The following is a 6,690-nucleotide window of genomic DNA, read 5'->3' on the forward strand; positions in this document are numbered from 1 at the left end:
TTGGTTAACTAAATGATGACTTATTTTGTCTTGCCAAAGCCCTTAAACACCCTGAGCTCCTGCTTGGAGGCGCTCTCTCCTGAGGACTTGTCAACACTAGGGAGGGGGCCATTCACCGGCTCCGTTTGTGTTGGTGGATTTCACTCTCCGTGACTTGATTCTGGAGGGAAAGGTCTAACACTACTGTGAGATGAGATACATAGTCTCAGTGTGTGGGCCTCGGCTGCCTGGTGCCCTGGCGTTCCTGTAAGAAGCCCACGGGGCTACTAAGGTGCCAAGCAGTGTTCGTAGTCTGAATGCAAAGTATTTTTCATTATGCACACCTATCACTATATTTATACTTACAAGTGTTTAGGAAGTCAACAAGACCGTTTGAGTTTAAAAGGCAGTCTCGGGGGTGTCTGGGTGGCTCAGTCAGTTGAGCGTCTGGCTTTGGCTCAGGTCATGATCTTGTGGTTTGTGGGTTCGAGCCCCACATCAGGCTCTGTGCTCATGGCTAGCCTGGAGCCTGTGTTCGGATTCTGTGTCTCCCTCTCTCTCTGACCCTCCCCTGCTCACGCTGTCTCTCTCTCTCTCAAAAATAAATAAAAAACATTAAAAAAAAATTTAAGGCAGCCTCATACTCACGGGAAGTCTGCAAACAACTGAGCAGCATACACACATCCTGAAGGCAGAGGGGAAGTCTCTTCAGACTGATGCCATGGTTCCGTCATCACAGACGAGGCAGCGATTCAGCTCACATTTTTTCTTAGTGTTCAATTGTGGCAAGGAAAGGAGGGTTTACAATCAAGCCCTCCAAAAGTTGTCATCTATGGTAGCAATTTCTCAGTATTCAAATGACTGAGAAACAAAAATTCAAAATACAAGTCAAATAGTTTAGGTAATTTGACTAAATTATCTAAGAGAGTCATCAGGGAGCTACCATGCCCCCAAACTGATACATAATGAGTGTCTTATTACTCTTTTTATAAGGCTTCCATGAGCTAATAAAACCTATTGGGGTTTTTAAAATTTTTTTTAATGTTTATTTATTGTTTTAGAGAGAGAGACACAGCATGAGCGGGGCATGACAGAGACAGACCATGTGACTTTGAGAGACAGGGAGACAGAATCTGAAGCAGGATCCAGGCTCTGAGCTGTCAGCAAGGATCCCAATGCGGGGCTTGAACTCACAAACTTCGAGATCATGACCCAAGACGAAGTCGGACGCTTAACCAACTGAGCTACCCAGGCGCCCCAAAACCTAATGTTTTTTAAGCCCTTCCTAAGTCCATGGAATTTTTTTTACCATGCTACTTAAATCCTCACAATGACTCTCGTATAGGTATCATTATGACCCATGTTTCAGACTAGTGAACCAAGGCTCAGAGAGGTGCAGAGCTCTGCCAAGGCCACACACAGCTGGGAAACTGAAAAGCCAAACCAAACTCAGGGAAGTCTGCTCCAGAGCCTGCTGCCCCAACCACTCTCCTAACGTACTCCTGAACACCAGCCCAGTAATTGGAGCTCTGCCTTGGAATAAATATTCAGATGATTTCTTGGAAGACTCTGGTCCTGTCCCAAGGCTATCCTTTAAAGTGGCTACATTGAGCCAGAATACCTCCCCCACCCCCAGCCCTGTTTTTCTAAACAGAGTGGGAAAATCTGGTTGGTTCATAGGAGGTGCTCAGTAAATATTTGCTTGATGACTGAATAAATTAATGGGACACATTTGTTCTTCAGACACTGAGCTGTGCTGCCCAACCGTGATTCACAAACCTGATGATGGTGGCATAAATGGGGATAAACATGATCTATGCCCCAGAGGAAACTTGCTAGGATTAAATGATCCAGTACCTTAAAATACTTCCCACTAGGGAGAAACAGAAGCAGTCAGTAAGCATTAGTGTTGTTGCTATTTTCACTAACGGAAAGGAGGAGGGACAAGAGCACTTGCTATGAATGCTGGGAAACCTCTCTGTGGAGTCTGGCTGTGTTGGTTCCATTGTTAAATTTGAGACAGATGAGAAGGACACATCAATTAACAGGGAGGCAGGAGACAGTCATCGTTTAGACCCTGAATCACCCAGCACCTGAAACTTTATCTGTCTTATCCCTACCGCCAGCAGGTCAAGCAAGAACCAGATAGGTAAGAACAGCCTTGCAAAGCATGACTGCTCCTCCGAGGGAGCACTGCCTCCAGGAAAAAGGAGAAAGACTGGAGAGTGCAGGAAGGGGGGCTCAAGGACCCCCAGGCGGGCTCGGAAGTCCTTACTCCTGGGGGTGCCGTCTGCCAGACTCTCCTGCGTGCGGTCAGCCTGTGCATCACTCAGAATGGGGTGAAGAGTCACACATTCCTTTCGGGAAATACAGCGTCTTCATCTGCTCAGGCTGCCGTAACAGCAAACCACAGACATCTTACAGTTCTGAAGGCTGGAAGTCCAAGGTCAAGGTGTCAGTGGATTCAGATCCTGACGAGAGCTCTCTTCTCACTTGCAGACTGCTACCTTCTCATTGTGTCTTCACGTGGGAGAGAGAGTGATCTCCTCTCTTTTAAAAAAATTTTTTAATGTTTATTTTACTTTTGAGACAGAGAGAGACAGATCGTGAGCAGGGGAGGGGCAGAGAGAGAGGGAGGCACAGAATCGGAATCAGGCTCCAGGCCGTCAGCACAGAGCCCGATGCGGGGCTTGAACTCACAAATCAGGAGATCGTGACCTGAGCCCAAGTCAGTTGTTTAACGGACTGAACCACTCAGGTGCCCCTCCCTCTTGTTTAATGTCTGTCTATTTTGAGAGCAAGAGAGAGGAGTGGGAGGGGCAGGGAGAGGGAGGTAGAATCCCAAGCAGGCTCCATGCTGTTAAGTGCAGAGCCCAGTGTGGGGCGCAAACCCACAAACTGTGAGTTCATGACTTGAGCTGAAATTAAGAGTTGGACACTTAACAGATGAAGCCACTCAGACGCCCCTTCTCCCATTTTTCTTATAGCACGTGTGCATCCTGGTCTTGTGAACTACATGTAGAACAGGGACATGAGCGAGGAGAACTTCTCGCTGCCCTAAAAACACAGCAGAGCTGGCACAGCCAGCTGCTGGCACAAGGCAGTGTCTGGGACACCAGAGTACTAGGAAATGCAGGCCCCATGCTGCCAGCCACTCCGATGCTTCCTCAGAAGTCTGGTATCTGGAGGTTTAGGTAAGAACTCCTCATTTTGAATATAGACTCAAACTGGCTTTAAGTCCTGTGTGAGTGGCTCCAGGGTGGCTCAGCTGGTTAAACGCCCGATTCTTGATATGGGCTCAGGTCACGATCTCACAGTTCATGGATTGGAGCCCCGCGATGCTCTGACAGTGTGGATCCTGCTTGGGACTCTCTCCCTCCCTCTCTCAAAATAAATAAATAAACGTTAAAAAAAAATCCTGTGTGAGATAAACAAAACCCACCAACCCGCTTCCGGGTTGTGTCAGGCGCACAGAAAGATGTATACATCGTCCTATAAAATGATGCAGGTGCTGACAGGAGAGGGGAGAGCGGGATGCAGTTCCTTTAGGTGCAGAATATTTATACAAAAAGACCATTCGTTCACCTGGGCTCCACCTCATTATGGAAGCCAGCATCTCCTTAGCTTCAATATTCTCTTCAACAGCTTTCTCCAAAGGGGCATGAGGCCAAAGCTAAAGGAAGAGAAACAAAGGTAAAATATCTGGCTCCCCTCAAAAATCTGTTGAGCCCCTCTAAGGGCTGAAGCCAGCCATGCAGAGAGCCAGCCTGTGTGAGAAAGAGAGACAGCGGCAGGCACCCAGAGGGGGAAAGGCACAGATGAGGAGTGCACTTCTTTCTCCATTCTTCAAGAAAAGGTTATTCATGTGTAACCACTTGTTGCACAACGGTATGGAAGGCTTTATCCAGACCACCGACAGGTGCAGGGACCCCTGAAGGGGTGTGCGGTAAGGGAGAGGTACTGGGGTCAACTCCAGATAGAACAAGGAAAAGTGGGGCTTTCTAGCCGAGGCGGAGGATGGAAAATTGGTAAGAGGAAACATCAGGGGGGATTCTGGCAAAACCAACCTGGTAGGATACTTGCTGAACGCAAGCTGAGATGATAGGTTATCAAGGGTTAGTGTTCTGGCTACAGTGACTTAGCCGGATTCTTGCTAAAAAATTGGACGGTGCGTAAATGAATATAGAAGTTCCAAAGTCAAGGCCTTGTTGAGAAGTTCAGAGGAACCTAAGTAGTTTGGTAGAGGAACCTTTGCCACCACCTCCAGAGTAAACGGACTCTCTTTCTGACAGGAGGGCGGCTCTCCGGAAACAGGAAGTGCCCTTCGGGGTTCTCATTTGTAAAGGCACAAGTTGTTTAAGATAAAACTCCAAGCGCCCCCGCCCACCGTCTACCTAGAAGACAAGAGACCTTGCAGGTCAATGCGTTTTAAGTACGGAAACCAAGGAGGGTCACACAGGCAGGAAGTGACCGCCACGGGGCTGGAACCTACGTCTTTGATTCCAGAAACCCAGCTCCGAAGCACCAGGTTAGAGCACTGAGCCCGTAATAACCCAGGCTCCCAGTCCTCTTTGGCTTAACACGCTACGCCGCGTTTGCCAGTCTGGGGCGCGCCCGGACCCCGCCGCCGAGAGGGGCCAGGAAGGCGCGCCAGTCCAGGTTCGAGTCCCGCCTCTGCACTACTGGCTGCGAAAGCCCTCAGCACACACACTGCTTGCGACTCAACGTTGGCGCTCAGCGTAGCGCCCCGCAGACGCCAGGCGGATCCGCAGGCTCGCTAGTCTTTCCCTAAGAATCGCGCGAGCTCCGTGACTGACGGAGGCGGAAGTCCCTGGCGCCGGAACCGGAAGGAGGACGGGACTACACTTCCCAGAGTGCCCAGCGCCGCGCTGGACCGGCAGATTCCTGGGCCCACCCGGGTTGCAGGGGGGTGCAGTGATTCTTTGGGGGTCCCCAAAGGAGGAGGCTCTGCCAGGGCCTCAGAGGGTGGGGCTTCGTCTTCAGGGCGGCCGCTTCCAGCCGCTTCCAGCTGAGGCCGTGCCGGCTCTTGGTGGGCTCTGAGCTTCAGTTAACACACTGTGAATGGGGACATTAGCCGGTCAAGGTTGTAACAAGTTCAAAACCATTCATGCATAGTTTTCAAAGCATATTGAAACCTAACTAGGCGCAGGGGTTACCGCAGTTGTTAGCAGGACTCATTTTCATGAAATTCAAATTGTACCAAGAGAGGCTGCTTTGATCTTCATTAACTTTAAAAGGTATTTTTTTTTTTTTAAGTTTATTCATTTTTGGGAGAGAGACAGAGCTGGTGCGGGGGAGGGCCAGAGAGAGAGGGAGACACAGAATTACAAGCAGGCTCCAGGCTCTGAGCTGTCAGCAAAGAGCTCTATGGAGGGCTCAAAGCCACCAACTTTGAGATCATGACAGAAGCAAAGTACAACACTCAACCAACCAAGCCCCCCAGAGGCCCCAAGAGGTGTTCTTAAGCTCATATGATTGATTTACTAACCCTCCTTGGGTATCTAGAAATATTGCATTCCTTTCTAGAAGAAGAAAAGAAAGCCCTAGCATGTCACAGAATGGGAGTTAGACCTCTTGCACAACACTCAAGCACTGAAAGCTGTAAATAGATACCACTAAATAGACAGCATTAAATTTGCACAGAATCAGGAAATGTTATAGATCTCTGCAACCTCTCAGTGATGAACGACCCCCTGTCCCTTTAAAACCCTCTTGGCTGGCAGGAACCAGGGAACTGGCTTTTGGACAAGAATCACCTTTTCCCCCAGATAGCTGGCCTCCTGAATAGAGCTCCTATTCCTTTCCAATCAGTACTCCTCTCTTGAGTGTTGGCCTTTGGAGGGACGGGCAGCTGAAGTTGGGATTTGGTAACGAGGCATAAAGTGATGAGATCACTGCACAAGTAAGTTAGTCATATCTCTAGTACATCCTGTCATAGGGTATACAAGTGTACAAGTGTGTACAAGTATACAAGGGTATACATCCTGGCTATGGGTTCAAGTGACAGTTGAGTGCAGGTGTTAAGGCAGGGTGCAGTTAACCTAGGGAGTTGGGGGAGAGAGCTCCACACGAAAGGAACCTCAGGCTTGAAGGTTGCTATTTCTGAGAGATTGGGGTGCAAATTTTAAAGGACAGAAAGGATGGGGCACCTGGGTAGCTCAGTAGGTTAAGTGTATGACTTCGGTTCAAGTCATGATCTCGCAGTTGATGAGTGCAAGCCCTGTGCCAGGCTCTGTGCTGACAGCTGGGAGCCTGGAGCCTGCTTCCCTGTCTCTCTGCCCCTCCCCCACTCACACTCTGTCTCTCTCTCTCTCAAAAATAAAGATTAAAAAAAAAAAGGACAAGAAAGAGGAATGCCTGGGTGGCTCAGACGGTTAAATGGCTGACTCTTGATTTTTGCCTCAGGTCATGATCTCATGGTTCGTGAGTTTGAGCCCCATTTCGGACTCTAAACTGACAGTGTGGAGCCTACTTGGGATTTTCTCTCCCTCTCTCTCTCTCAAAATAAATAAATAAGCGTAAAAAAAAAACCCCACGAAACAACAGAAAGGAGACTAGAATGGTCCAGGTGCAGGGGATGAAGCTAGGAAGATGAGGCTGGAGAGGTAAGATCATGCAGGAGAACCTTGGAAATTCTGCTGAGAATTGAGGCTTTTATCCTAAAAGCAACGTGACATCAGTAGAGTTTGC

The 6,690-nt window shown here is 48.9% G+C and overlaps 1 long non-coding RNA gene across 1 annotated transcript in view; it reads left to right on the forward strand.

Moving 5' to 3' along the window:
• Positions 1-4,516, forward strand: part of LOC115298482 — a 6,950-nt gene extending 2,434 nt beyond the window's left edge. Inside the window, exons 2-3 of the long non-coding RNA XR_003911765.1 lie at positions 2,967-3,173; positions 4,272-4,516. This is a non-coding gene — a long non-coding RNA (uncharacterized LOC115298482). The remainder of the gene's footprint in view (positions 1-2,966; positions 3,174-4,271) is intronic.
• The last annotated feature ends 2,174 nt before the right edge of the window (positions 4,517-6,690 follow it).

Source organism: Suricata suricatta, chromosome 8, assembly GCF_006229205.1.
Source record: "Suricata suricatta isolate VVHF042 chromosome 8, meerkat_22Aug2017_6uvM2_HiC, whole genome shotgun sequence".
Taxonomy (NCBI): domain Eukaryota; kingdom Metazoa; phylum Chordata; class Mammalia; order Carnivora; family Herpestidae; genus Suricata; species Suricata suricatta.